The 21,847-nt window shown below is 38.2% G+C and overlaps 1 protein-coding gene across 1 annotated transcript in view; it reads right to left on the bottom strand.

The window, feature by feature from the left end:
• Nucleotides 1-21,847, bottom strand: part of dipk1aa (divergent protein kinase domain 1Aa) — a 32,761-nt gene that overhangs the window by 10,194 nt on the left and 720 nt on the right. The window lies entirely within an intron of this gene.

The following is a 21,847-nucleotide window of genomic DNA, read 5'->3' as shown; positions in this document are numbered from 1 at the left end:
AACTTTGCATTTAATATGCTTTGATACAGCACTCTGTGAACAGCCACCCCTTTCAGTAATGACCTTCTGTGACTTACCCTCTTTGTGGAGGGTGTCAATGATTGTCTTCTGGACCACTGCCAGGTCAGCAGTCTTCCCCATTATTGTGGTTTCAAAGAACAACAGATACCCGGAAATTTATACTGTAGGGATTGTTATTTAATTTACTGGATACTGGATTCAAAAAAGATACTGACTTTTTGACTTTCATGAGCTGTAAACTCTAATCATCCAAATTAAAACAAAAAAATATTTTAAATGTTTTACTTTACGTGTAATGAATTTAGAATATATGAAAGTTTTTACTTTTGGAAATAAGTTACAAAAAAAGAGAACTTTTTCACAATATTCAATTTTTTTATGCACCTGTACAGTGGGAGAAATATTTATTTAACCTCCTGCTGATTTTGTTAGTTTACCCACTTACAAAGAAATGAAGGATCTGTCATTTTTATGGTAGGTTTATTTTAACGTACAAAGACAGAATACCCACCAAAAAAATCCAGAAAAGTTTATGTGCATTTCAGTGAGTGAAATAAGTATTTGATCCCCAAGCAAAACATGACTTAGTATTTGGTGCAGAAACCCTTGTTGGCAAGCACAGAGGTAAGACATTTTTTGTAGCTGGTCACCAGCTTTGCACACATCTCAGGAGGGATTTTGGTCCACTCCTCTTTACAGATTCTCTCAAAATCCTTAAGGTTTCTTGGCTGTCGTTTGGCAACTCAAAGTTTCAGCTCCCTCCACAAGTTTTCTATAGGATTGAGGTCTAGAGACTGGCTACAGTAGGCCACTCCATGACCTTAATGTGCTTCTTCTTGAGCCACACCTTTGTTGCCTATGTTCTGGGTCATTGTAACCCTTGAAGACTCATCCATGACCCATCTTCTGGCTGAGGGAAGGAGGTTCTTGTCCAAGATTTTACAGTATATGGCCCTGTTCATTTGCCCCTCAATGCGGTGAAGTCACCCTGTACCCTTAGCAGAAAAACAGCCCCAAAGCATAACATTTCCACCTCCATGCTTGACTGTAGGGATGGTGTTCTTGGGGTCATAGTCAGCATTTCTCTCCCTCCAGACATGGCAAGTTAATGCCAAATCGAGCACAATTTTGGTCTCATCTGCCCAAAGCACTTTCTCCCAAACCTTTTCTGGATCATTATATGTTCTTTGGCAAACTTTAAATGAGCCTGTACATGTGCCTTCTTGAGCAGGGGGACCTTGTGGGTGCTGCAGAATATCAGTCCATTGCGGCATAGTGTGTTACCAATGATTTGCTTGGTGACTGTGGTCCCAACTGCCTTAAGATCATTAACAAGCTCCTCCTGTGTAGTTCAGGGCTGATCCCTCACCTTTCTCATGATCATTCTTACTCCATGAGGCAAGATCTTGCATGGAGCTCCAGACCAAGGCCGATTGATTTGTTTTGTGTTTCTGTCTTGTCTCACCAAGCTTCTTGCTGATGGTCTTGTAGCCCATTCCAGCCTTGTGAAGATCTACAATCTTGTCTCTGTCATCCTTTGACAGCTCTTTGGTCTTGCCTATGGTAGTGGGAGAGGTTGGAATGGAAGATACAGATTGTGTAGACAGATGACATACATCTAACAAGCTGACAATTAGGAGTAACTTCTTAAAGTGGCAGGACTTATCTGTGTTCCACATGAGCACATAACCAATCTGTGGGAGCCAGAATTCTTGCTGATTGGTATGGGTTCAAATACTTATTTTACTTAGTGAAATGCAAATAAATTTTTTGGAGTTTGTGGTTGATATTCTATCTCTATCTATTTAAAATAAACCTACCAAAAAATGACAGATCCTTCATTTCTTTGTAAGTGGGCAAACTTACAAAATCAGCAGGGGGTCACATAAATATTTCCCCCACTGTACCTATATGGTTCATTTGCAGAGATACTGTGATCTCAAATGTGGCTCCAAGAATAAATTGTTAAACTGTATACATTTTCTGTGGTCAAAAAACCAAATGTGGTTCACCTTGTATACTGCTATGACACTCATGTATGCAATTGTTTTGATAGAAGAAAACATGATATATTTTATTTCTAGTTTCAGCATTATTTGTTTCATACATACATATACATACATACATACATACATACAGAACACACACACACACACACACACACACACACACACACACACTCACACACACACATATATATATATATATATATATATATATATATATATATATATATATATATATATATATATATATATATACCTACATACACAAAATCAAAACTTTTAGCCAGGGAAGTTTCTAAAATTTGGTTCATTTGACACGGAATGACCCAAAGTGAGAAATCATTTACTTTGTTTTACTATCCCAACACGGCAACACTGATCCAACCAAGACTCTGGGACGAGGGCAACCTATGGACAAATTATATTACTTTTGCAATTCTGTCTAGTGCTGCTAGTAATGCAAAAATTATCACACACTTCAGCTTTAAGAATGTGAGCCAAAGTAATAGAGGACACATTATGTGAGTTTGAGGTACAGTTGCTGTAATATAACAAGCTCAAATTTTATTTCCTTTCATAGCTCAGAAATCCCAGTCACTTTTTCTAGGACAAAACAGCAATACAGCTGGTAGATAAATACTGTTTTCCTTCAGACATGATTACAGGTTAGTTTCCCTGCAGGCTTCAGTCTTTGAAAGTCCTAATTTAATTTGTCTGAAATGTTCTTCCTTGTGACTCGTATATCATTCAACTTCTCAAAATAACTCTCATTATGATGATTGGAAATCCAGACAATACAGACCTTGCATCATTTCCTTTTTGTGTGTTTTTATGCTAGGACGTGACATTTCTTTTATTTTTTTCTTGAAGATTTGGTAGTATTCTGAAAAGACAATTGAAGGAAGACAGGAGGCGAATGAATAGGACAGAGATTGTAGATGGGGATTGGGAAAGAAACATACTGGGACTCAAATTTTTGCCTCAAATTTTGTTATTCTGTGATCTCAATATGACTTTTTTATTAGTAGTATTATTATTATTATTAATAATAATAATCATAACTGTTAATTGTACTATTTATTGTATTATTGCTATATAAAATATTTAACAAAATAAGAAATATTACTATTAAAATATTTAACTGAAAATACAAACAATTGAGTATTTAAAAAAATAATTATTTTAGTGTACAACTGTATAACTACATAACAGTCTTAATTTCTTCATTTTCAAACATTAAACTATCAAGTTTTTATATTGGCTTATCTTTTCTTGGCAACAACCTGTTTATAGGCACTTTTCAAGTTTTGATGATTAGCACATGTTGCGTTCCTAAACATTTTTAGTGACCCAAATTCAGAGCAGATGCAAAGACAAGAGTTTGTGTGGAATTGTCTACAGTGAACTAAGCAACTCTGAGCTGCTGAAAACACCAGATCATGAGCTGTTCAAGTAAAAAGAACTTCAATCTATAGCCTATTTACTCAATTAAATTGCAGCAATTTTATAATGGTTTCATTGACAAAGCACTGCCTATAAGGCTATGATTCCAACAGGACTTGATATATCTGATATCTGTAATACCAGATAAAGCAGTTTAATACCAGACAAAGCAGTTTTCTCCTTATTTATAAAGTCAACAACAAAAGTATGTCATGTATTAAAGTTCAGACACTGTGTAAACCTCCCAACCTGGAGGTTTGGCACACCTTTGTGCTAAACAACCTGTATCACCACAGGGTCATTCAGTGTCAACTCAACCCAAGATCCCCAGTTCAAATTTGTGATTTTGCTAATATTTTTTGTTTTGCATGTTTAGTGATGAAAGTCAAAAATATTAGATGTCATGGATGGATATTTATTGAGTAATCCACTTTTTTTGTAGAGGGGGGTCAAAATGGTAGTTTTCACCTGAGATTCAGAGCCAATTTACAGGGGGGTAAAAATGACTTCAGAAAGATGGCAGCATCATAATGTTAAGATTAAGAGATTGTTAGGTCTGTCAGTAAAATCTTTGTTGCATTATGTGCCAATGGTGATCATTTAAAAATGGGGAAACACTTTTCAAGTTTATTCTCCAAAGTTTGCAGGCCTGTAACTCAAACAGTATTAAAGATATTTTAATGCCCATTTAGATATTGCGTCTTAACAAACTTTCCTTTTGGCATCTTCATTTGTAAGGCCCTATATGCTTTGGTTCCAGAGATATTGGGATCTCAATATGGCTCTGGGGTAAATCATCAAATTGTACACATTTTCAATGGTCAAAAACCAAATGTGGGACACTTTGCAAAAATATGATACTACTTTTCTTTTAAAGAGGAATGTCTGAAGAACAAATGTTGAAACTAGAAATGCATCTCGTTTCTTTCTGTCAAAACAACTGCATTGAACATGCCTGTATGAGTGTGATAATTATTATTCTTCCAAAGTTTGCATGTCTACAACTCAAGTATTAAATATATTGACATATGATTTTAGATTCTAGTTCTTAATAAAATTTTCTTTTGGAATCTAAATTTTCAAGGCCCTACATCGTTCTGTCCCTCAATGAAGCTCCATTTTCAGATTGTTGAATATTACCCATTTCAGCGCTTGAAAACCAAATGGTGGTCACTTTGTATATAGTTGATACTTATTATATTTAAAGTGGAATATCTGAAGAATAAGTAATGCTAAAACTAGAAATGTACCTTGTTTCCCTTTATCAAAACAATATATAGAACATACCTGTCGGTGTGCTAAAAATGCACTGAAATGGATAAGCTGAGGCACATTACCTTTCTCTCAGTGGTCTATTCATAAGACTCTATATCTGAATCAGTTTCACAGATATTTTGAAGAAGGGATTTTGTTCATTTTAAAGGGGTCATATAACACAGTTTCAAGTTTTCCTTTCTCTTTGGAGTGTTACAAGCTGCAAAGACTAAAGTCTCTAACCCAAAGAGATATTCTTTATAAACGTTAAGACTCATCCACGCCTTCCTAAAACGCCTCGTTAAACACGCCCCCACATGTCTACGCCACTGTGTGGGAAGATTTGCATTACACCGACCCAAATGTTTACGCAAGGAAAGAAGGCGTAACTTTAATTCTCGCTATAGTATTGTTGCAGCCGCTGCCATGTTGTGGAGATGCTGTGTTTCATTATGAAAGCAAAACTACTTCTTCAAAACTAAGTTTGGTCTTCCAAAAGAGGACACAACTAGAAATCAGTGGTTAAGTTATATTTACAAGACTGTTCCAGAACAGTTCAACCCAAATATTTAGATGTGTGCAGCGCATTTTATGGAGGACTGTTGGGAAAGTGCATTGCCGTCTGTGCATGAAGGTTGTTTCTATAAAGTGGAGCAATTTCAACTTTGCAAGGACAGTCTGGTGCTTCTGACTCACAGCCTGTGAGTACATTTTCATATTTAAAGAATTTGCCACTGACGATTCAAAAGAACATTTCCATAACATTTCCGTTACACGCTTGAGACATTCGGTGAATCACAACGCACTGGATAGCTGGCCAATCAGAGTACACCTCGCTTTTCAGAAGGATGAGCTTTGTTAAAATTGGCACATTTCAGAAAGGCGGGGCATAGAGGAGCAATAATAATGTACATTATGTGGAAAATAATTAGTTTTTTGAACCTTAAACTGCATAAACACTTTGCATTACACCAAATACACAAAATAATGTTATTTTTAGAAACATCATATGACCCCTTTAACAGTTTCTGGAGCTACCAATAGTTCAGATATGCAGTATTGTAACATGATTGAAACAAATCCCACACCTCATAGGGAAAAGTGGTTGCTTTCGCAACACATTGCATTCACATCAATAAACCAATATTTGCCACACCTGGATAATTACTTGAATTTCTTTTTCTTTTTTATTGTTATATGATGTGAAGCAAATTCAGATCAAGTAGTATCTACTGCTAAATGGCATATTTGGCAGACTCACTGATAGTACCTCAAACATTTAAAGTCTTTCACACTTGAAATAATTAACACTGGAAAATTCTAAACCCCAGGTAAATGGGACCTGGGTAATCTTATTGTACATTTCACACTGTTCATACTTTACCTAGAGTTAACAATTAATCCTGGTCATTCATAACCTGACGTGTCACACTGTACATTCCTAGACCCTGGGTTACTGTTATTATTTGCATATTTGACAGTGTCAACATGACAAGATAAGCACAAAACCACATTTCGTTTTTGACCATTGAAAATGTGTAGGATACTACGATTTGGAAATGGAGCTGCAGTGAGATCCCAATATCTCTGGGGTTATACCATTCAGGGCCAAAATTCCAAAAGAAAAGTTTTATTAGGAACCAGAATCTAAAATCATATTAAAACTTCAAATTTTGGAAAAAAGAACATTTATGACACTCAAACATGTATGTCCTGTACAATGGTTTTAATAGACTGAAACAAGGTACATTTCTAATTTCAACATCACTTATTCTTCAGATATTCCACTTTAAATACAATACGTATCAGCTGTACACAAAGTGACCAACATTTGGTTTTACAGCGCTGAAAATGGGTAATACTCCACAATATGAAAATGTTGCCTAATTGAGATCCCCATATCTCTGGGACTGAATGATGTAGGGCCTTGAAAATGAAGATTCCAAAAGAAAGTTGATTAAGAATTTAAAATCATATGAAATTATTTTAAATACTTCTTGAGCTTAGGCATGCAAAGTTTGGAAAAATAATATTTATGGCACTCAGACAGGCATGTTCAATGCAGTTGTTTTGACAGAAAGAAATGAGATAGATCTCTAGTTTCAACATTATTTGTTCTTCAGAGATTTCTTTCTAAAAGAAAAGTATCATATTTTTGCAAAGTGACCCGCGTTTGGTTTTTGACCATTGAAAATAGGGCTGAACGATTAACTGCATTTGCGATAATATCACAATATGAAAAAAAAGTGATTTTGCAATCGCAGATGCTGTGATTACGCTCGGTCATGTGACACGCGAGAGTAAAGAGGTGTGTTCGACTGGACTATAGGTGTTTGACATCAAAGTACGGTGAGAGAAAGCATAAGGAGACCTCCGCTCTCTCATAGCTCTCACAGTACTTTGATGACACACACCGATAGATCTAATCAGCGCTGCTTTAAGTCGAACACATCTAAGCAGTCTTCAGAGGAAGCATCAAGTTGGCACGTTACAGTGTTGCCAAGTCTGCAGTTTGGGAACATCTCCGGTTATTGTCGTAACCTCGGTTCCCTGAGAGATGTGAACGAGACATGGCGTTAACGCCTTGGGGACTCCCTTCCTTCATAACCTACCTGAAATCTTACTGCACAATGCCAGTGAAGTTGCAGCTCTCACTGGCCAATACCAGCCAAGACAGCGAATAGGGGCAGGGCCCCCACCACTATATAATGCGCCGTATTGGCAGCATAAACTCATAATCAAACGACTGAACTAACAGCACAGCAGACCTGAGGAGTGAACACGGCGGCCTACGCCATGTCTCGTTCCTGTCTCTCAGGGAACAGAGGTTACGACAGTAACCAGAGACGTTCCCTATCGAGAACAGTTTCTCAACATGGTGTTAACACCTTGGGAAGCAGCGAAGTAAAAAGGCTCAGCCTTGGCAGAGCTAACATGAACAGTTTTTTCAAGACACTAAAAATAATCCCCAACCAATCAAATATGACCCTGCAACTTTCCTCGAGGGGATTGCAAGTAGAACCATGGGTCGTACTCACCGACAGGACCTGTGAGGCTAATGACCACACGTTCAAATTGTAGAATCTGACAAAGGTATTCTGCGAAGACCATCCAGCTGCCATACAAATATGTCCAAATATGTCCCTTAGTCCACGCCCACGAGGAGGCGACCGCCCTCGTCAAATGGGCTCTGACACCAATAGGACAGTCCATTCCCTGGTTGGAATATGCCAATAGCAATAGTGTCGACCACCCAATGTGACAGCCATTGTTTGGAGACAGGCTGCCCTTTGGAGCTGCCTCCAAAGTATACAAACTAGTGTTGTCAAAAGACCCGGTACTTCGGTACCAAGTCGGTACTAAAAAAACGAAAATGTTACGGTACCAGTTTTTTTTAAGTACCGGTGGTACCGAGTACCCGGTCAACCCGGTTCTTGGTGCGTGATCCGAAAGGTGCACAGATGCGCTCTTCATAGGCTCAGCGCTTATTTGATTACAGCTGTTACTGGGGAAACCTCTCTTCTTGCACGCTCTACAAGCACCTCCTGCTGGCAGAGAATTAATTTGCATATGCCGCTGTGGGAAACACTGCTTCTGATATGAATACTATGAAATATTTTTATTTGAATGTCGGATTGAAATGAACGCTGTTATTAGAGTAGTTAATCGTTAGCATAAGCATGGGTAATGCTAATATAATGAGCATTAGCATTAAGTTTCCTTATTAACTATTTAATGCTCCTATAACTTTTATTAGGGTAAAAAAACTGGATGACATGATGACATTTACTATTTTTTACACACCAGAGGCTTTTTAATAAATTATTTAATTAATCTAAAATATACGTGTTAGAGAATGTACAAATGGTTAACATTGTTTGTGTCATATCAGTCAGAAAAGCAGTTCTGGGCTTTTTTTTCTTTCTAACTTAGTTGTTATTCTTGGCTTTAAAATTCAAAATCCCTTTAAAATTAAATATGTACACAGTTTGGATTAAATGAAAGTACAGTAAAAAATTTTAATTAGCATGTTTTTGTGTTTTCCTTTGGTACCGAAATTGGTACAGAGGACCGTGGTGTAACAAATTAGCTCAAAGTGAGATGTACATAATTAATCATAACGGGTTATTATTAACTACATTCATCTTCAGGAATTACTTGTAGCATTATATCATTAATAGTACAATAAAATGATTTGTTCGTCCGCAGGGGGCGGACAGTGTTAATCGTTTATTGACTCTAAGCAAAATAATTTCTCTGGCCACGAAAAATAATTTTACTACTAATACATTGCTCCAAGAGCATGTAACGAAACCGGAATGTTAAAGTGACTTCGTCCTGTGAGCAGCAAACACAGACAACCAAGTGTGAATACATATGGGTGTTTATTAAACTACACTACAGGGTAACGTGCAACATCAGACTAAACATACACACATTAAACATAGACGCCAACGCAAGGAAGGCATGGATAGAGAGAGAGAGAGAGAGAGAGAGAGCGCACTGCAGAGAGTGAGAGAGTGAGCGAGCGCTCACGCGCAGAAGAGTGGAGAGTCATGGCAGTATTTACTCATAAACTAAATCACGAACCTGTTAAGAACCATCAAAGAATCTCATCACCTTAATTAAAAGGGGGTCAAAGCCTAGAAGCGCATCTAAATAGTTAACAAGCGGTTACTTGCATTGGTTCTGTAGTTGCTGAGTAAAGTGTCCCGACAGGGGCGTAGCAACCGGGGGGGACGGGGGGGACACGTCCCCCGCACTTTTAGAAACAGGTGATTCTGACCCCTGCAATTTTTTTTTTTTTTTTTTTTTTTTTAGGATCCAGCGTGAATATTTCCGGCAGTGTTCTCTGATTTGTTACTTAGATTTGAGTGAAGTAACATTCAGCCAATCACAGAGCGAATCATCTCTTGGGCGCGTCTGCTCTGAGCTTCAAATCTCTTGTTGCTGTTGTGAATTTTCGGTCGTTCATTCACTTTGCTATTAGGCCGTCTGGGATAAAATGTACCCCAGGAAAAAGCAAAGGACGATTACATCCTTTTTTCAAACACACACTGTAAGTATGTTACAGTATGTCGCGATGACACGAATCACGCGATAAAGTTTTTATGTTATGATTTAACCTACTGTAACGTCAAAAGACAACAGAACCCGCATGGACCTCGTCACGTCGCGCCGGATTCATTGTGTTAAATGCTCTCCTAATTGTTGCTCTGGATAAAAGCATCAGCTAAATGAGACGTAACAAATTATTGGTTTCTGCTGTCTTTTGTTGCCTACGTGCTGCTCGCGGAGTAGAATTATCCTTTCACAATAAATCAAATTTGTTTTGCACCGAATATCTTAAAATACTTTAACAAATTTTATTCTTTTAATTCATTACTGCTACTTTATGTCCTAACTGGTCTGCTAACAGTCAAAAGTTTTTGAACAGCAAACTTGTTAATGTTTTTTTAAAGAAGTCTATTCTGTTCTCCAAGCCTGCAATTATCTGATCCAAAGTACAGCAAAACAGTACAATTTTGAAATATTTTTACTAACCTATTTAAAATATATTTCAAAATGTAATTTATTGAGATTTCAAAGCTGAATATTTAGCATCATTACTCCAGTCACAGGATCCTTCAGAAATCATTCTGATATTCAGATTTGTTTTCAGGTTTCTTTGATGAATAGAAAGTTCAGAAGAACAGCATTTATCTGAAATAGAAATCTTTTGTGAAATTATGTCTTTATCATCACTTTTGATCAATTTAAAGCATTCTTGCTAAATAAAAGTATTCATTTCTATAACTTATTTTCCAAAAAAACTTTTGAATGATATAGTGTATAAGTGTATAAAGTTGCAAAAGCTTTTTATTTCACATAAATTCTTATCTTTGGATCCTTCTATTCATCAAAGAATACTGAAAAAAAAAATGTACTCATCTGTTTTAAATATTGATAATCAGCAAATCAGCATATTAGAATGATTTCTGAAGGATGTGACACTGAAGACTGGAGTCATGATGCTGAAAATTTACCTTTGATCACAGGAATAAATTACAGTTTAAAATACATTCAAATAGAAAACAGTTATTTTAAATAGTAAAAATATTTCACAATATTACTGTTTTTGCTGTACTTTGGATCAAATAAATGCAGGCTCGGAGAACAGGAGAGACTTCTTTAAAAACATTAAAAATCTGACTGTTCAAAAACTCTTGACTGGTAGGCTATATAGATTACAGAAATGTTATATTGTAATGTTATGTTATATATATATATATATATATATATATATATATATATATATATATATATATATATATATATATATATATATATATATATATATATATATATTAGGGCTGTCAAATGATTAATCATGATTAATCACATCCAAATAAAATATATATATATATCACATATATATATATATATATATATATATATAATATAATATAAAATTTCTGTCCCCCTCACTTCTGAAAAGATGGCTACGCCCCTGCCGGTGCATGTATAATGCGTAGATTCCTGTTGAATCCTGTTAGGAGTGAAACCTTCGTCATTTCATCCATGGGTTGACTGCTCCGAAGTGAATCAACAAAGTTGCTGAAAACTGCCAGAAGATCGGACTCCCCCGGAAGGAATATATCGTATACATTTGGAATGGCTTATATCCTGAGTTAAATGCAAGAAGGTTTGTGTGTGTGTGTGTGTGTGAGCGGCATGGGGAGGTCTTTTCCTCTGCATGCTTTGGCCATTGAAGCTGATTAAGATTTCTTTGAAGCTTATGAGTCCGAGCTAGGAATGTAGAGGTGTTCCTGGTGATTCTCAAACAGGCCCCTAAAGGTGTCAATGGGACAGTTTTATGCAGACTCATTGTCTCTAAGCTGTGATTTACATGAGGTCAGTCAGTAGATTAAAAATCTTTCTGAATATTAGAATGAATGTGTTATCATGATCTAGTCCATACGCTACAGTGGATTTTCACTGGTACTGGTACCGAATATTGAAATTTTGGTACCGTGACAACACTAATACAAACTGCTGCTCAGATTGCCAAAACTGAGCCATGCGGTCGATGTAAACTCGCAAAGCCCTCACCGGACACAAAACCTGATATCATCCAATGAAGTCTCCGACTCCGGAGTGAAAGCAGAAAGAGCCACCACTTGTGCTTTGAACGGTGTAGAGAGCGATTTAGGCACATAGCCCAATCTTGACTTGAGCGTGACGTTACAATCACCTGGTCCAAACTGCATGTAGTCCGCATTCACAGAGAGCGCTTGCAAATCCCCCACGTACTTGACCGAAGCAAGGGTGAGCAGCAGCACAGTTTTAAGCGAGAGCTCCCTCAATCCGACAGTTTGAAGTGGTTCGAAGGGTGGGAGGGCTAGCGCCCCCAGCACCAGATCCCAGGATGCCACTGTAGGAGTGCGAGAGGGTCTTAGTCTTCTCGGGCCTCTCAAAAATCTGATCACTAGATCATGTTTTCCCACTGAGTGCCCGTCGATAGCAGTGTGAAAGGCTGAGGTAACTGCAACATAAACCTTAAGAGTGGAGGGCATACTGCCGCCATCTGTTCGTTGTTGCAAAAAATTCAGAATGTCAGACACGGGGCAGTTTCCCGGGTCCCGACCATTAGATTCACACCATCTCTAAAAACACTGCTCATTTGCAAGCATACAGGCATCTCGTGGAAGGGGCTCGCGCCTCCGTAATCGTGTCCATCACATGCCAAGACAACGAGCCCGGGTTTACCGGTTCCCGCACACCATCCACACCTGAAGTTTCTACCATTCTGGGTTGGGATGCCATACTGAGCCGTCCGCCTGAGACAGGAGATCCTGTCTCAGCGGGATCAGCCATGGGGGAGCCATTAGTATTTCAAGCAGATCGGGAAACCAAGGCCTGTTCGGCCAGTACGGAGTGACTAATAACACTGACGCCTTCTCCTCTCTGATTTTGTGTAGCACTTGTGAAAAATCTTCAGCGGGGGGAACACATACAGACAGGCATTCAGCCACAGCATCGTGAGTGCGTCCCCTCCTAGGGGAGAGTGTGACAGAGAGAAGAACAGAGGGCAATGCGTGTTCTCCTTTGTCGTGAATGATTAACTGTTCCCAGATCAGCCTCACTGTCCCAGGGTTCAGTCACCATTCTCCGTGAGGAATCCCATCTCTCGATAGCATATGCGCGCCACTGTTCAGGCAGCCTGGAACATGCGCTGCTCGAATGGAGAGCAGATGACGATCGGCTCACAGCAAAAGGCGTGTTGACTGTCTGTAAATGGCTCTCGAGTGTACTCTGCCCTGGTGGTTTATGTACGATACCACCGACATGTTGTCTGTGCGAATCAACACATGATGCACCCTGACTTGCGTGACTCCGAAGAGTCAAAAAGACCGCTCTCAGTTCGAGGTGATATATGTGCCACGTTCTCTCCGACACTGTCCAGTAGCCTGAGGCCAGTATGCCATCACAGTGAGCTCTCCAGCCCCTCGTTGACGCATCGTCGTGACCACTTTCTGCCATGTGACCAGACCCATCTGGGCACCCCGTTGATACAAGTCGGGGTTCTTCCATGGTTTCCGCGCGCTCAAGCACCTGCGAGTGACCACAACGCGGGCACGGCCCATTTTCCACACCCTTCTCGGTACTTGTTTTCAGCCATATCTGGAGGAGGCGCATATAGAGCAGACCGAGGTGACACACAATTGCTGCCGCCGCCATCCTTCCCAGGAGCCTCTGATATTACTTCAGTGCTACGGGACGGCCCATCCTGAATGCATTCAGAGGGGGCATTAAATCTAATATGCCCTCCCGGCTCAAACATGCTCTAATCGAGATCGAGTCCAACTGCACCCCCAGATACATGATTGACTGGCTGGGGCGTTACATGCTTTTTTGTTTGTTCAAACAGAGACCTAAGTTCTCCAGGTGAAGTAACAGAACGCGTTTGTGGATGTTGAGCACATCCTCCGAATGGGCCAAGACCAGCCAATCGTCCAAATAATTTAATATTTAATATTCCGCTCTCTCTCAGAGGGGAAACTGCTGCATCCACACATTTCATAAATGTACGTGGCACCAGCGCTAGCCCGAACGGCATCACCGTGAACTGATACACTATGTCTTCTAACGCAAATTTTATAAAGCGCCCTTGAAGAGGATCGATCTGGATATGAAAATATGCATCCTTCAAGTCCACCAAAAGAACCCAATCTCCGGGTTGAATCTGCGTGATTATCAGCATTAGCATCATCATTTTGAAAGCACGTTTGTATAACGCACGGTTGATGGGTCTCAGGTCTAAGATTGGACGGAGACCCCCATCTTTCTTTGGAACAACAAAGTACTGGCTGTAAAACCCGAACGAGGCTTTTGTTCTGACGGAGGAGCTCCCCCAGGACGGCCGCCTTTCTTGAAGCCGTGGTGCCTTTCCTTCTATGTCCTCTGCCACAGAGTTTTTAAGTGTTTCTGTGCCTCTGAGGAGCCCTCCTCGATAGCCTTCACTGTGTCTCCAAAGAGGCCGGTTGGAGATACAGGAAATACGCCCTCCTTTCCGCATCCTTAAGCTCAGTAAGTGTCAGCCACAAATGTCGGTGGAGCACCACCATGTAGCCCATGCTCCGTCCAATCGCCTGGGCCATCATTTTTGTGGCTTTAAGTGCAAAATTCATTGCTACGCATAGATCCTTAAATGCCTTGGAATCTGCCCCACCCTCGTCCAGGGATTTCAGGAGCTGTGCCTGAAAAACTTGGAGCACTGCCATCGTATGCAGTGCCGAGATCGCTTCTTCCGAAAGTGTGCGGTCAGACGGCAGTTCCTTGATGGCAGTGAAGCACCCGTCTTCAGGGAGTCAATACGGCGCATAGTGGTGGGGGCATGTCGAGAAACCATTGTCGAGAGGGAACATCTCCACGGGAACGAGACATGGCATAGGCCGCCGTGTTCACTCCTCAGGTCTGCTGTGCTGTTGGTTCAGTCGGAAGATTCTGAGTTTTATGCCTCCAATACGGCGCATTATATAGTGGCGGGGGCCCCGCCCCTATTCGCCGTCTTGGCTGGTATTGGCCAGTGAGAGTTGCAACTTCACTGGCGTTGTGCAATAAGATTTCAGGTACGTAGGTTAGGAAGGAAGGGAGTCCCCAAGGCATTAACACCATGCAGAGAGACCGTTCTCGAGGGGGAAGGTGTATTGTACCGCCTGGAATACCGGTGGACCCCCCTTGAAACACGATTGGGCTAGTTTTGAGTAGCAATTGGGCGGGTTTTGTTGTGAAAACCTGGCAACTTAGTTTTGAGTAGCGGTTGTGTTTGTTTGCGTATATAATATGAACGTACTTTAAAATGGCACATTGAAATTACTCAAGCAGTAACAGTGTTACGATGCATTTATATATATATTCTTATTTATTTATTTAAAGTCTTTCTAATGCAGTGGTTCTCAAAGTGTGGGGTGCACGAGTATTGCAGGGGGCATGCAGGCCATCAGCAGAAAAAGAAAATAAATAAAACAGTAAACAGCTTAGAATGGGAGATGGATCGTTTTGTGAAAGGGAAGAGAAAAGCCATAGATGATGTTGCAGAGACCCAGGCAGATGCTGGTCATTCAAAAGTTAAATGCAGAAAATATGACGAGCCATATCTTGTTCTCTGCTTCACTCACTGTGTCTATACCGGACGCTACAGTTGTCACGCCGCAACAGCTCTACTGTACACTGGACGCGAAAAAGCGAACGTTGCAAATCATTTTTCACTTTGTGTCAGTATGTCATAAATAGAACAAGGCATCAGTTTAATGTTGGGTTTTGTCGCGTCGCGTCGCTCTGCGCCGCATCCAGTGTAGACAGCGACACGGGTTCTACTGTATTTTGCCACTCGTGTCCAGTGTAGACATGATGTTTTATGTTGTTGGTGAGGAGGAAAGCCTGTGTGTGTCCTATGCCTTTTCGGACAGCATGAAACTCACAATAAATAAATAATTAACAGAGAAAATAATAATAATAACAGTTATTCTCTCTGTGCTATTTTTCAATGTTTCAAGTGATGCAGGTGTTTTTTCCCTGTAGGTTTTTAAATAATAATAATAAAAAATCATTAATCTTTCATAATGTTTAGTGAAATTATTTGGCGCGACCAAAAAAGTTTGAGAACCACTGGTCTAAAGTTAACAGACAGTGTTTAAAAAGTGTAGTCCACATGTTTGTTACAGTGACTTTGAATTACTTAAAGTAGTGTGGTAAAGCAGCAGATTTGTTTTTATATTTCTGCAATCTACTTTAGTTTGTGTGATTTGTATATTAATGTTTACACCAGGCTTATTTGTCAGTGCTTTATGTTGTCATAATTATTACATGCTTTCAAGGTTGGAAGTTTAACAAATCAGTCAATATACTACTGTGATTGTACTTGTTCAATAAAAATGTAATTCATATCAATTCATGCATCACCTAATTTCATCGTAACATAGGCCTGGCCTACAAAAAAAGAACATTTCTGTTTAATCTATCTAAAATTGTGTTGGTCATACTATACAATGATTTTTTAGGTTGTCTTTGTTGAATAATACAGAACATAAAGAGCTTTAAAAAAATAATTGCATATTGAATCGCAATTGCAATATTGGTTTAAAAAAAAAATCACAATTCGATTATTTTCCAAAATCGTTCAGCCCTAATTGAAAATGTGTACAATTTGAAAATTTACCCCAGAAGCCGTATTGAGATCCAAATATCTCTGGAACCAAACCATATAGGGCCTTACAAATGAAGATGCCAAAAGGAAATTTTGTTAAAACCCAATATCTAAAAGGGCATTAAGATATCTTTAATACTTCTTGAGTTTCAGGCCTGCAAACTTTGGAGAATAAACTTAAAGTCCTGTTTCCCCATTTTTTTGAATGTCACCATTGGCACATAATGCAACAAAGATTGCTAAAGTCAACAGATTTTACTGACAGATCTAACAATCTCTGTGTAAAAATAAAATTATGATGCTGCCATCTTTCTGAAGTCATTGTTACCCCCCTGTAAATTGACTCTGAATCTCAGGTGAAAACTGCCATTTTGACCCCCCTCTACAAAAAAGTTGATTACTTAATAAATATTTATCCATGACATCTAATATTTTTGGCTTTCATCACTATACATGTTCATCTTTCTTTAAAAAAGAATATTAGCAAAATCAGAAATTTGAGCCAGGGAAGTTGACCCACATTGAAACATCTTATTCTACTTCTGAAAAGGTTAAGAAGTTAGCTGCTACTTATTGTAGCTTCAAATCATATGCATATGAACTCGAACAGAAGAGGTCCAGGAAAAGCTCCAAGAAAAACTCCATCCAGATGTGTGTGATTATGATGAGATGAAAGTGAGGCAATAAACTGAGAACAATGCCAAAATTCCAGTACAAATGTCTCAGTGGAGCTTGTTTTAGACTATGCTCCTTGCTGCCAAATCACGCTAGTCTGTGTTTTGTGTAACGGATAGGTCACGGAGGACTATGAGAGTTGCGTCTAAGTATAGAGGTGCAAATCTACGTCCAGCCCAAATCTCCACAGTACTACGAATAATGTTTCCTCTTAACATTCGCAAGCACTATTCAGAGTTTTCAGAACTCTTCAAAAAGAGTTCTGAAAACCAATGTCTGGCTGCTGAAACAGCTTAATTAACCGATTTGGCTTACAAGCAGCTTCAGCCCTGAACAATTATCTCAGGAGAAGTTATTTCACACATAATGTAGCGCTGGGTCCATTTTAAGAAATCAATCTGACAGCCCTATTCAGAGCTATACTCTTCCAGATACAATGCTAAGGAGAACACTTTAAGACAAACCCTTCTGTTATTTCAGTGTAAAGCATATTTAAAATGGATTCTCTGCATGCTGAGCTCATCTATCTTTGCTCACATTTACAAAGCAAATGGGCCACACCCTATACTTAGATGATCTAAAAAAGATAATTGCTAGCATTGAAACCCCACATTTCTTTTACTGCCCCTGTGCAGATGTCACCCAAAAGCTATGCCAATTTAATAACTCAGCATAAATGACCTTTCATTGAAATATAATGACTTGCTCTGACTTCACCTAGACTGTTTTAAGCATTGTTTTAAGGCCCCAGTTCACACCAGTGTTATTGTAGTATCATTATATACTATTTGTTGTTAATATTTTGAATAAGTTTTTTATATTTTCTGTTGTAGTTAGTTCTTGTTGTCTTTTTTTATGTCTATATAGTTTGTTTATTTTCGCATTTTACATTAAACTAAAAGAAAAAGAGAAATGTTGCCTTGGCAACTAGCTAATATAAAATGAGTATTAACTTTATTTTATTTCAAGTAACGAAAATGCTTTTTTATGGTTCTACCTTTAGTGAACTAAAATATCCCTGGTTCACACCAGGGCGAGGCCGGAAATGTTTAAGTGGGTAGGTCTACATTAAAACTGGGTGGGTTACGTGTAGCGTATGAAAACTGCATGTCAAATTACCAACAGAAAATAAAGCATAAAAGTTCAATAACCAGTACTTCTATAGCATTGGTTAACATTCATTTTAATTTCAACATTTACTTATACATTATTAAAATTAAAAGTTGTATCTGTTTACATTCGTACCTGAACTATCAAAAATAACAACGAACAGCTGTATTTTTATTACCCATCGTTAACAAATATTATACATATTGTAACTATATTGCTCATTGTTAATGTCAGTTAATGCATTAACTAATGTTAAATAAGTAAGTTACTGTAAAGCACCTCAGTCTGAGACAACAGGGCTTTGCATATGATTTCATAATCAAGAGTCTCTGTCAGTTCACGTTCCAAGGACTGTAAACATCAAGGACCCTAGAAATGTGCGTAGCTGCAACTTATGCAGTTTGTTGTGGCGAACACGATCTAACACAACGTTTATGTGTTTCTTTCCTCAAAGGACGCATCTATTCAGCGAATCAAACACTGTACCTATGCTAATATGCTTATTAAATGCTTAGTTTAAGAAATCCAACACTAGCAGGTAGCTTCATTTGTAGACGGTCCCGATTCAGTGCTAAGACTTAGTTTCAGTTGGGATATTCAATATATACTTTTCAAAGAATTGATCTTGTTTAATATTTGTTTCGCTATTCGCTAACAGAAAGACAAATTATTATTTTGACAAGCGTATGGTAATGTTATGCAGAGGGAAAATTAAGAAACTACCTGTAATTGGCCATGAAAACTCACTTTTAATATTTTTTTTTATTAAATATATAGTTATAGTGAAATAAGACTATTATTATTATTATTATCGTTTAATAAATTACATCCATTTGGAAAATGACCAACTTCTAATAGGGTGGGCCACAAGTGAAAGTGTGTGGGCCCATGCCCACCTGTAGCCTAGCCACTGGTTCACACCAAGGACAATAATGATGAAGATAAAGTTTTAAAATCATTTTACGTTTACAAGAATAGCAGAGTCCAAACTAACAACAACAATAACAACAGATAAACAATATTGTTGGAATCACTTTTGGAACTATTTTTTTTAGCTGATGAATGATCAAAACATTCAATCAGACATAATTGCAGTGCACACTTACAATAATAAACAGAACGTAATTGTCTTTTGGACAGAATGGGCCTATAGGCGACTTTAGGTACAGCCTTTCTAAAATTTTGATGTAACAATATAAAACTTCACAATCACGGGAAGAAGGAGGCGGGAACCGGCGAACACTCAAATAAAACTTTAATAACCAAATAATGATAAAACAGTACGACAGCCCCTCACGGTCGACTGCCGCACACAAACAAAAACCAAACCACAAACTAAAACCCAGGCCTGGTCCTCTCTCGTCCTTCACTGTCGTCGCTCCTCTTTTGTATCCTCCCAATCTCCTCCGTGGGACTCGAGGCCGGTGAATGGAGCAGGTGTCGCTCATTTCCCAATCACTCCACCGGCCTCGCTCCGTTCCCACGGCTCTCGGCCCCGACCCACTCGTCACACTTGAGTTGTCAATTGTTACCATAAATGTTGGGATATGCTGAAATGCTTTTAAGGGTTAATCTGACCTGCTGCCAATGTTAAAACTCATCCTCCATATTCAACTGCAATTCAGACTTTGTTTTATTCTCGTAATAAACAGCATTTAATCAATCATCATTGGATAAAATCAAGTTCTGCCATACTTTTTTTTTTTATATATCCTGTTTTGCTCAAAAACATGTTACATTTACAGAAGTAAAATTGTAACCAACTGAAAGAAAAGAGACATTTTCAAAGTCCAAATATCAACGGTCTATCAACCCCATGATTAATCTATGCCACATGCTCCCTGATCTTACTTCATGAACCATTCTGCTGAAACAGCTTTCCAGACTAGAGTCAGCGTTCCCGCATGGAAGCACCAGCTCTGGCACTGTCAGCACTGAGCTCAAGTCAATTCATCATGTGGCTGATTCCGTCTGATGTGATTTGCTCGACCACACACACCTTCATTTTCTCAATTTTAGTACAGCGGTAAAGTGTGGTTGCCAAGTGTCACGAGAAACTCCATTTCACGTCATTTCGCTTCAGTTCATGTGCAGTACAACATTCATTATTCTTGTAAGCACTGTCAGAAATAAACATTTTAATAGGGAAACTGTTTAATTTATGGAATTAATTTTCAGCTGCATTTTTATTTTATGAGGCTATTCTTTTCTAATAATAGAAAAACATGTATGTCATCCATTTGTTGAACGAATCCAGTTTCAATTAAAGTCAACATGAAATTAAAATGAACCCTATTTACTTTCTTAGCTCACATAACTAGTACTGTTGTAAACATAGTAGTTGTAAAATACATTGTCAAAATATGTTACAATATATATATATTTTTTTATATTTTTTTCTGACTTTAATTAAAATAAACTGTGAACAAATTATGGCTGTTGATCTGAAATCAAATCTACCTCTACATATATTGCACAATCATAATACATAACACAATGAACACTGCTAAAATACATTTGACATAATAAGACGGTCCCTACATATTACATTATATAGCCCCATAGCAGACTGAAGTTTTGGGTTTGTTCAAGTGAGTTACATTAAAAATTTGCATGTTTGGTGACATTTTTCCCTTGAATTTCCGAAAATGTTAAAATGCTAAGTTCTGAATACTAGTTGTCCCTTTCGAAAAGGATTAATATGAAACCCAAAATCTGCAAAGAACAGAGATTAAAGATAAGATAGCCAAGACAAAAATATATATTAATTGTGCATTGACACAAAGAAAAGGTGTGCACAATGGTATGAAAAAAAAAACCTGCCTGTTAAAAAACAGGAACTGGATAGAGCACATTTCATAATATCTCAAATTCCAAACAAATGCTCACTTATCAGCTTTTGAGTAAAGAGGTTCTAGATCTGGACTCACATTCTTAATTATCTTAATTATATTGTGATTAATAACCCTATCAACCTCGGTGGTTAATATTTCATGTAAATTTATATATGGGTCAGTTTTACTATATTTTTCACATAACATGATCTTTTCATCTGTCATTGTAGGAATTCTGGGTTACACTTTATTTTAAGGTGTCCTTGTTACAGTGTAATTATATATTTAAGTACTGAGTAATATTAATAAACTACTTGTACTACATGTACTTATGGTTAGGTTTAAGATTACGGTTTGGTTTAGGGTTACTTGCATGTAATTATGCTCAATTATTTGTTTTTTATAATAGGCTAGTTAATACATGTAATATGTGTAACAAGGACACCTTAAAATAAAGTGTTACTGAATTCCATATTTAAAGCCATTTGGTTATGTGAACAAATGGCTTTCATATTTAGTTTGCCATTTTAAATGTTCATATGCATGGCTCAAGTTTACATATCAATCATAAACAATAATTCAACCTTTTACATACAAAAAAAAAAAAAACATTTCAAATGTCTGCTCTAAACCTGGCTTCTGTTTAAGCTCCTTAGTCCTGTTGTTGAGTTGTGCAGGCTGCCATGGCACCACAGACCCAGTTTAACTGCATCCAGTGAAGGGGGTTAATCTTACAGCAGAGCAGCCCATGACAACTCAGTCTTCTCAAGGGTAAATGGAGGAATTATTTCCATAAATAAGATAAATTCCCTGAC

The sequence above is a fragment of the Cyprinus carpio genome, chromosome B2 (assembly GCF_018340385.1).
Source record: "Cyprinus carpio isolate SPL01 chromosome B2, ASM1834038v1, whole genome shotgun sequence".
Taxonomy (NCBI): Eukaryota; Metazoa; Chordata; class Actinopteri; order Cypriniformes; family Cyprinidae; genus Cyprinus; species Cyprinus carpio.
Note: the sequence above shows the minus strand (reverse complement) of the source record. Positions and strands in the feature narration are given on the sequence as shown.